Source organism: Callithrix jacchus, chromosome 15 (genome assembly GCF_049354715.1).
Source record: "Callithrix jacchus isolate 240 chromosome 15, calJac240_pri, whole genome shotgun sequence".
NCBI classification, from domain to species: Eukaryota; Metazoa; Chordata; class Mammalia; order Primates; family Cebidae; genus Callithrix; species Callithrix jacchus.
In genome coordinates this window covers 85,169,728-85,180,248 of record NC_133516.1, presented here as the reverse complement: position 1 = coordinate 85,180,248, position 10,521 = coordinate 85,169,728, and the positions used below count along the sequence as shown (strand labels likewise).

The 10,521-nt window shown below is 38.2% G+C and overlaps 1 non-coding gene across 1 annotated transcript; it reads left to right on the top strand.

The window, feature by feature from the left end:
• Positions 1 to 6,969: 6,969 nt before the first annotated feature.
• LOC118148115 (U6 spliceosomal RNA) lies at positions 6,970 to 7,076 on the top strand. The gene has a single exon (XR_004734909.2). It is a non-coding gene; the product is annotated as a U6 spliceosomal RNA (small nuclear RNA).
• Positions 7,077 to 10,521: the final 3,445 nt, after the last annotated feature.

The following is a 10,521-nucleotide window of genomic DNA, read 5'->3' as shown; positions in this document are numbered from 1 at the left end:
AAAGATGACAAACATATAACCTATGAACAATTATGTAAAAATAAACTGTCCATGTATCAATTTATCTAAAGGTAGAATGCTGAAAATAAAAATTTGGCCAATAATAAACCTCTCTAAATCAAAACATTTTCTTTCATAATAAATAAAAGAGAAGGAATTAGCTATGTTCTATTAGCTCATGATTGTGTAGATAGTAAGATGAAATAAAAGTGACTCCACAAGACAGAAATATAAAAACAGCCACTGACTTAGAATCTGTTGACATGAAGGCCACCCCTGGCTCCACCACACTGTGACCATATGAACTAGATGAGTCATAAACTCCTGAGTATCTATTATGCTAATCTATAAAGTGAAGTTGGAAACCAGAGTAGTGATTCTCAAACCTATAAGTCATGATCCTCTTGTGGGAACACACACAAAAATATTACATTGAAGAATATGCTGTTATATGTTGCCTCCTAATAAATTACTGTGCAGACAAGTGGTAATATGTAGTACATTCATTTGTTTATGGACACAGGGAAGGGAGTACTACACACTGGGGTCTATTGGGGGGAATAGGGGAGGGACAGTGGGGCGGGGAGCTGGGAAGGTATAGCCTGGGGAGAAATGCCAAGTGTGCGTGTAGGGGAGGAAGGCAGCAGAACACACTGCCATGTGTGTACCTATGTGTTTTAAAGTTTTCTCTTCCAGCAGACTGATTTGAACAAAGGCAGAGAACGTGTTTTAGTCAATGCTGTATCCCTCACACTTTTCATACTATGTAGCACATGATAGATACTCAGTAAATTGTTTTTAATAAATAAATGGCAAAAAAATCATAAAAGAAAAATTTTAAGGTGATTAATTCTGTTTATTAGACTGTCTCCTCATTCATGTAGATAACACCACCATTATTTTGTTATAGAAAATCTACAGTTGTTCTACCTTCTAGAATGTAATTAAGAACTCTAGTTATGATAATCTTTAAGGATCATCCTCCTCTAAGATCATATGTCTATACAACTTTTACTGTCCTCCTTTCACTGAAAATCCTCTCTGTCATATCTTCTGAAAAAAACAGTTTCTCACCCAGAAGAATTACACTGAAAAAGAAAAATCATTCATCTGAACATTAAAATCCCTTACCATCACAACCCTGAATTCTTTAGAATAATTCTCATTTATTTGGGTAATTTTCTATTATATTAAGCCTGCATACTTGTTAGTCTCATAAAGTGGATGTGCAATTCTACCTACTATAACATGAACTCTGGAACCAGATTGCTAGTGTTTGAATCCTAAAATTACCAGGTATAACCTCAGACAAGCTCTATAACCTCGGACAAGCCACTTAATATTTCTATGTCTCAGGTTCCTGATCTCCAAATAAATACAGTAAAAATATGTATTTCAAATCATTAATTTAAAGTTTAAATCTGTTACTACATGTAAAAAGCTAAGAATATTGTCTGGCTGGTAGTAGCGGAGACATGGACCCATAGTAACTGCTATGCAAATACTCTTTGAAATAAAAACAAAACAAAACAAAACAAATATGCCAATCTTTTTACCAGATTGCCTGACTAGTCAATCTTAACAAAGTTGGCTAAGATTAGGCCAAAATCATCCAGAAAAATGTCCTCAGTTATAAACAGCAGGGAAATCTTTTTTATTTTTCTTTTTACTGAATATGACTTTTGTTTCTGTTTTTCTTTTTTAAATTTTACTTTAAGTTATGGGGTACATGTACGGATCTTGCAGGATTGTTACATATGTATACACATGCCATGACGGTTTGCTGCCTCCATCTTCCCCATCACCTACATTAGGTATTTTTCCTAATGTTATCCCTCCCCAATCTCCCCATACCCTGCTATCCCTCCCTAGCTCCCCATCCCCCAAGAGACTCCAATGTGTAATGTTCCCTCCATGAAGCCATGGGTTCTCATTGTTTAACACCCACTTATGAGTGAGAACATGCAGTGTTTGGTTTTCTGTTCCACAATAATTGAACTAATTTATACTCCCAACAAGAGTGTAAAAGAATTCCTATTTCTCTACATCCTCTCCAGCATCTGTTGTCTCCAGGTTTTTTAATGATTGCCATTCTAACTGGCGTGAGATGTTATCTCAATGTGGTTTTGATTTGCATTTCTCTAATGACCGGCGATGATGAGCATCTTTTCATGTTTGTTGGCTACATAAATGTCTTCTTTTGAAAAGTGTCTGTTCAGATGACATGATAGTATATCTAGAAGACCCCATTGTCTCAGCCCAAAATCTCCTTAAACTGATAAGCAACTTCAACAAAGTCTCAGGATACAAAATCAATGTGCAGAAATCACAAGCATTCCTATACACCAGTAACAGACTTAAAGAGAGCCAAATCAAGAATGAACTGCCATTTACAATTGCTATAAAGAGAATAAAATACCTAGTAATACAACTAACAAAGGATATAAAGGACCTCTTCAAGGAGAACTACAAACCACTGCTCAAGGAAATAAGAGGGGACGCAGACAGATGGAAAAATATTCCATGCTCATAGTTAGGAAGAATCAATATTGTGAAAATGGCCATACTGCCCAAAGTAATTTTTAGATTCAGTGCTATCCCCATCAAGTTACCAAGGACCTTTTTCACAGAACTGGAAAAAAACACTTTAAAACTTCATATGAAACCACAGAGAGCTCACAAAGCCAAGACGATCCTAAGCAAAAACACAAAGCTGGAGGCATCACACTGCCAGACTTCAAACCATACTACAAGGCTACAGTAATCAAAACAGCATGGTACTGGTACCAAAACAGAGACATAGACCAATGGAACAGAACAGAGGCCTCGGAAGCTACACCACACATCTATAACCATCTGATCTTGGAAAAATCTGACAAAAACAAGCAATGAGGAAAGGACTCTATGTTTAATAAATGGTGTTGGGAAAACTGGCTAGCAAAGTGCAGAAAGCAGAAACTGGACCCCTTCTTGTTACCTTACACTAAAATTAACTCCAGATGGATTAAAGATTTAAACATAAAACCTAACACCATAAAAACTCTAGAAGAGCCAGGCGCGGTGGCTCAAGCCTGTAATCCCAGCACTTTGGGAGGCCGAGGCAGGTGGATCACGAGAGATCGAGACCATCCTGGTCAACATGATGAAACCCCGTCTCTACCAAAAATACAAAAAAAATTAGCTGGGCACGGTGGCGTGTGCCTGTAATCCCAGCTACTCAGGAGGCTGAGGCAGGAGAATTGCCTGAACCCAGGAGGTGGAGGTTGTGCTGAGCCGAGATTGCGCCATTGCACTCCAGCCTGGGTAACAAGAGTGAAACTCTGTTTCAAAAAAAAAAAAAAAAAAAACTCTAGAAGAAAACTTAGGCAAAACCATCCAGGACATAGGCACAGGCAAGGACTTCATGACTAAAACACCAAAAGCGATAACAAAAGCCACGATAGACAAACTGAATCAAATCAAACTTCAGAGCTTCTGTACAGCAAAAGAATCAATCATTAAAGATTCATATGTTTGTTGGCCTCACATAGGTCTTCTTTTGAAAAGTGTCTGTTCATATCCTTTGCCCACTTTTTGATGGGAGTTGTTTGTTTTTTTCTTGTATATTTGTTTTAGTTCTTTGTAGATTCTGGATATTAGCCCTTTGTCAGATGGGTAGCTTGCAAAAATTTTTTCTCATTCTGTTTGTTGCCAGTTCACTCTAATTATTGTTTCTTTTGATGTGCAGAAGCTCTGAAATTTAATTAGGTCCCATTTGTCTACTTTGGCTTTTGTGGCCATTGCTTTTGGTGTTTTAGTCATGAAGCCCTTGCCTATTCCTATGTCCTGAATGGTTTTGCCTAGGTTTTCTTCTAGGCTTTTTATGGTGTTAGGTCTTATGTTTAAGTTTAATCCATCTGAAGTTAATTTTAGTGTAAGGTGTCAGGAAGGGGTCCAGTTTCTGCTTTCTGCACATGACTAGCCAGTTTTCCCAACACCATTTATTGAACAGGGAATCCTTTCCCCATTGCTTGTTTATGTCAGGTTTATCAAAGATCAGATGGTTGTAGGTATGTAGTGTTACTTCTGAGGCCTCTCTTCTGTTACATTGGTCTATGTCTCTGTTTTGGTACCAGTATCACACAAAAAGCAGGGAAATCTTAGAACAATTGAAAGACACAAAGCAAACAACACAGAAAAATTAGTGATATATGTATCTGGGGAAAATTAGAACCAAGTGTTCCTGAGAAAGATGATCAGACATTTCATGTGTATAAAAGATTCCATCCAGGCCTGGTGCAGTGGCTCATGCCTGCAATCCAAGCACTTTGAGAGGCTGGGGTAGGTGGATCCTGAGGTCAGGAGCTTGAGACCATCCTGGCCAACACAGTGAAGCCCCATCTCTAGTAACAATACAAAAATTAGCCAGGTGTGGTGGTGCATGTCTGTAGTCCTAGCTACTCGGGAGGCTGAGGCAAGAGAATCACTTGAACCCAGTAGGTGGAGTTTGCAGTGAGCTGAGATTGTGCCACTGTACTCCAGCCTGGCAGCGGTTCGAGACTCTGTCTCAAAACAAAAAAAATTCCAATGACAAATCTGGAAGACAAGTCAAATGGTAGAGTACCTGACCCTGACAAATACTCATTAAAATTTTGTTTAATTTATTATAAACAAATTTAATCAGATTAATTATTCAGTTAACTGGCAAATAAAATAGTTGTTTGACTATAAGCCAGTCACTTGACATCTCTAGGTTTCTGTTTCCTCAACTGTAAAATAAGGGAAATTATCTAGATTAGCATTTCCTTAATTTTGTTTAGCTAAAGACTGGGTTCTTATAGTTGTTAATCAGCCCTTGAAAACAAAACCATGGTTGAATGATTTTAGGAAAACCCACATGCTATCTTTCCCTTGCATTTACAAACTGGTATAGCAGACATTTTAAGATGTTTCATTGTAAGAAAATATTATTAATCCAACAATTTCCCAAACTTAATTGACCATTGACTCTTTTCCTTTGGTTTCTAGCCTGTTGGTATTTTAAAGAATATTCTATTTTAAACAAAAATTGTAAATACTACTACTCAGTTTTTGGTGTGTAAATCAGTGTCAGTCTTCAACGTACTTACCAGTCTATAACAGAATAAGTACAAAAACTAAGAGCAGGCATTTAACAATTTTTATAGCAATTTGACATAGTAATTTTATGTTTATTTAATCTAATAATGAAAATCAGAGATTGCTTTTGTATGTTTCCCTTCATTGATTTTTTCCTTGTATATTAATTTTTGTTAGATTTTACTTAGTCTCTTATATATTAAAAATTTTTTGAATGTTCGCAGCAGCTTTATTCATAACAGCAAACAGCAATTCTTTTTTTTAATGGGTTCTTTTTTTTTTGAGATGGAGTTTCACTCTTGTTACCCAGGCTGGAGTGCAATGGCGCGATCTCGGCTCACCGCAACCTCCGCCTCCTGGGTTCAGACAATTCTCCTGCCTCAGCCTCCTGAGTAGCTGGGATTACAGGCACGCGCCACCATGCCCAGCTAATTTTTTGTATTTTTAGTAGAGACGTGGTTTCACCATGTTGACCAGGATGGTCTCGATCTCTTGACCTCGTGATCTACCCGCCTCGGCCTCCCAAAGTGCTGGGATTACAGGCTTGAGCCACCACGCCTGGCTAAATGGGTTCTTTACCACAGATAGTTTCAGAACACCAATGCCATTACCAAAAATATTCACATTATAAATTCCACTAATTCCATGTGGAAGTTGGTAAAGATGAAGCTTTCGGTATTCTACTGCAAACTTTTATCAGAATCTTTAGAAAATCATGGGGAATCTACATTTCCACAGCTCCTAAGTAATTCTGACCGTATTTTGAGAAGTAATGCCTTACACTATGAGCAACCAGATGGAAGAAGCTGTATTTTTATTTATCTTTGTTCCATCAGTAATGAACCCACAGTAACTGAATACATTCATAGCATATGTAAATGTGAAAACTCAGGTAACAATATGGAGTCTCTGTGTTCTATGTTCATGCATAGTTTAGAGTTAAGCAAAACTGGAAACGAATTACTACACTAAAAAATCATATCCTGGCCGGGTGCGGTGGCTCACGCCTGTAATCCCAGCACTTTGGAAGGCCGAGGCAGGTGGATCACAAGGTGAAGAGATCGAGACCATCCTGGTCAACATGGTGAAACCAGGTCTCTACTAAAAATACAAAAAATTAGCTGGGCATGGTGGCGCATGCCTGTAATCCCAGCTACTCAGGAGGCTGAGGCAGGAGAATTGCCTGATTCCAGGAGGCGGAGGTTGCGGTGAGCCGAGATCGCGCCATTGCACTCCAGCCTGGGTAACAAGAGCGAAACTCCGTCTCAAAAAAAAAAAAAAAAAAAAAAAAAAATCATATTCTATACATCACTTGTCAGGGAAAACAATCTAATTCTCCAGACACTTCCACTTACAGCCTACTTCATGTTTTAGTTATCTTGAAGTAGGTGGGATTTTTCAGCATGATCCTGCAAAACTGTCAATCATGTCTCTTCTTATCCAAGCATAGCACCATCACAGAAGTGGATTTATTAAACAGCTCTTTAATCCTACAATTAGATATGAAAACACACTCTCAGTCCATGTCATAGCCAACATTACATTCACCAGGTGGAAACAGATAATTTGGACACTTTGTTAAAATATCCTTTTACTACTCCTTGTACAGTGAGGCATCAATCGATCTAATATTACTGTGGAATTTTTGTACATGTTTTCATGTTCATGCCTATAGAAAGCTAAATGTGTAAAGTCCAGCTTGACATGTTTTTCACATTTTTACTCTGTTAATAAGTCAAAATATGTGTGTGAGAGATGAATGCCTCAGAATATTGTGTGTCTGTTTGCTGAAATGACCCTAAACTCTGACTCTGAAGAGTGGTCCTCCACTTGGACCACACTTTGGAACTGTCTGAAGTATTGAAAAATATAGTGCTTGCTTCAGCAGCACACATACTAAAATTGGAACTATACAGAGAAAATTAGCATGGCTCCCGTGCAAAGATGACATACAAAGTTGTGAAGCATTCAATGTTTTTGAGAAAAATGAATACTTTTACACTGTTGGTGGAGATGAAAATTAGTTCAACCATTGTGTAAGACGGTGCGGCGATTCCTGAAAAATCTAGCAGCAAAATACAATTTGACCCAGCAATCCCATTACTAGGTATATAGCCAAAGGAACAGAACTCATTCTATTATAAAGATACATGCACATGTAGGCTCATTACAGCACTGTTCACAATAGCCAAGACATGGAGTCAACCCAAATGCCAATCAATGATAGAATGAATAAAGAAAATGTGGTACATACACACCATGGAATACTATGTAGCCATTAAAAGCGACAAGATCATGTTCTTTGCAGGGACATGGGTGAAGCAAGAAACTGTTATCCTCAGCAAACTGACACAGGAATAGAAAACCAAACACTGCATGTTCTCACTTATAAGTGGGAGGTGAACAATGAGAACACACAGAACAACACACACTGGGATATTTGAAGGTAGTTGGGGAAGGGAGAGTATCAGGACGAATAGCTAATGGATGTTGGGCTAGATACATAGGTGCTGGGTTAATTTGTGCAGCAAACCACCATGGCACTCATTTACCTATGTAACCTGCACGTCCTGCACATGTACCCTGAAACTTAAAAGTTGAAAATAAAAGAAAAATACAAATGCCTGGGTCGCACATCTAGAGATTCTGATTTATTCATTATGGGAGTGGTCTGAAAGTCAGAATTTTTAAGGCTCATAAATAATTCTACTATATATCCTGAATTGAGAACCATAAATACAATCAGGTGCAGTTCTTATTGAAAAAAAAAACCCTGAGGTAATTATGAGACATTCTATATCCAAGGCAAATAGGTGGCTTTAGATTTGAATTGAATTAGAAAAGGGACAGCTGTGAACCCACCATGAAAGGATTTTTTCACTTACTGAGAATTAAGAAGACTATGTTCAGTCTTAGGAGAGAAATGTGCGTCCTTCTCTACACTCCTCATCTGTTTCCTCCTGCACACCTTCAGTAATCATTCTTTGCTCCTCAGATTATGGTTGTTTATGGAAAAAAAACAGTTAAGAGACAGATGATAAGGACTGAAAGAGATGAGAGAGACAGAGTAAGACTGACAGAGTGAGAGAGAATGTCTTTATTAAACCACTATAACAAAACAAAACACTTATCACTCTTTCAGCTTCGGGCCCTCATCTTTAATATGCTCCTGAACTACTGGAATCCTCAAGTCATAAAGTTCTTTTCTCAGGGTCAAATCCTTTCACCTCTAGATACAGCAAGAAGTCCTGGAGGGAGGAAGGGAAAGGAGTAAGGAAGAAAGGAAAAGGATTACTCTGCAGAGCAAGAGAGATTTCTCTCTTCCCTTTGCTTCCTGCATGCCTAGAGGGGCAAGGAAAGAATTACCTTCAGTCAAATAATGGCCTATGGCTTTCTCTTACATACCCAAAGGCCACATTCCTTGATCCAATCTCCTTTCAGCTGCACAAGCTCTGTGCCTTCATTTCATTAGAAGGGTAGTTTCTACCACAAACAAGTCTTTGTTCCTGGTACTAGGGTTAGGCCTGGTAATGCTTAAAAGTCTTAAGAAAAAATTTAAAACCCCAATTTAATTTTATGAGAACCATCTGTTTTGATTAAGAATATTTTATATCATAATCAAATGCTGTCAAAGCCGAGGGGCAATCGGTCCTCTGGAGTATCACTTCTCTGAGTTCAAAAAAAAAAATATTCCTGTTTGTTCTAAACCACCTCTAAATTTACTTTGATTTGCAAAGTCAATGTACTTTATATAAACAAACACTGACAATCATTTAGCAATACTATATGACCACTTCTTTCACTGAATGAATATAAATTTTCATGGTCAGAGGACATTTGTGTCCCCATCACATATTTTCTTCAGATCTTAATGAGTGACCTTGAGTCTTAATAACTTTTCCTTTAAGCCAAGCTCTCTTATTTTCCTTTGATATTTTCATCGACTACTCAGCATCCCCCCTAATAAATGAGAAAAGGAGAGGGTGCCCAGTCACAGTGGTATTCTGTCCAGATAAGAGCATGTTTCTATCCTGTCCACTTCCCACTGGTGAAAGCAAGGCATGCTAATTTGCTGCCGGTACTACTCAACCTTACCCTTTAGACAAATTATGTTATCTACGAAATCTACTCTAAGGGAAATTATTGTTCTCTTTCAATTGATTTCCTCATTTTTCACTATCACCAAACCATATTCTGCTTCAATTGATTTGTATTTAGTGTTCACTCAACAATCCTTAATTGAGAACTACCACGTGCTCCTTCTGCATTTAGGAAACAGTTAAGATTCTTGGTATCAACCCTCAAAGAAATGGACAGCTCGCTTTGGTAGAAGAAATAAGAAAACCAAATATGACAAAGAAGGAAATAGACAGGAAGACATATTTGACAAACAGCCATAGTCTTTCCACAGGCCTGCAGAGAAAGGTTGCATTCTAGTATGACTGTCTGTAGCTCAATTTAAACTCGACCCAACATCAAAAGGGAGTGAAACAGTCCGCTGCTAGGTCTCCCCTGACACTCTTAGATTGTCTTCAGGTCTTGAAAAATGTTGAAGGAAACCACATTTTAAAACAAAGTGCATTGTATATCAGTGGACACGCTTCAGTAGATTGGAGAGTTGCTGCAGGCCTCCCTAGAACGCAAGCACTAAAACTCTGTAGGTTGGTGCACAGGAGAAGCTAGTCTTCTTATATTAATCAATCTTTACATTCAAGTAGATATAAAAGTATGAAAAGCTGTGAAGGTGTTAGGAACAAGGGTTAGGGATTATGAACCTCAGTGGACTTAAGGGCCTAATCTGAAATCAAGAGCACTGGGTAAGCTTCCTTACCACCTCGGAGCCCTGAAGGCAGTGATGGTAAAACAGTGAGATAAGATGCCATGGGGTAAAATGCCTGGCTGAACAATACTGCTCTCCTACTTCGGGACGATGAATTGGTTCAGGTCTCACTGTGCCTCTCACTGTCTCCTAAAATTATATTCAAAGTTCGTTTTTTTTGGAAAACATTCCAGACTAATTCTATTAGGTATCTTCCCATAGGTGTATTAAATTCATAAACATGCAAGAAATATAGACATAAGAGTAGACATATAGTTTCTTCTATGTGTGCTGGTTAAGCTATTATCTTCCTAGTGCATGGATAACACAGGCTTTTTTGCATGTTTGTTCTGCCCTCTGCATTAGGTGGCTAACTTTTATAAGGCAAGGATCACAGCTTCACAATCCATTGTCTCTAGACACCTATCTGAGAAAGTCAGATTATTCTCTTGTACAAATGGTGAACTTTATGGTCAGGAACTCATGGAACTACTACACAAATTTAGTCAGATAATAATCGCTATGTGCCTCAGACTTCCCTGCTGAAAATCAGGATCAGAAATAATTTCTTTGTGGGGGTGGTCTGAGAATTCTCATAACGGAAG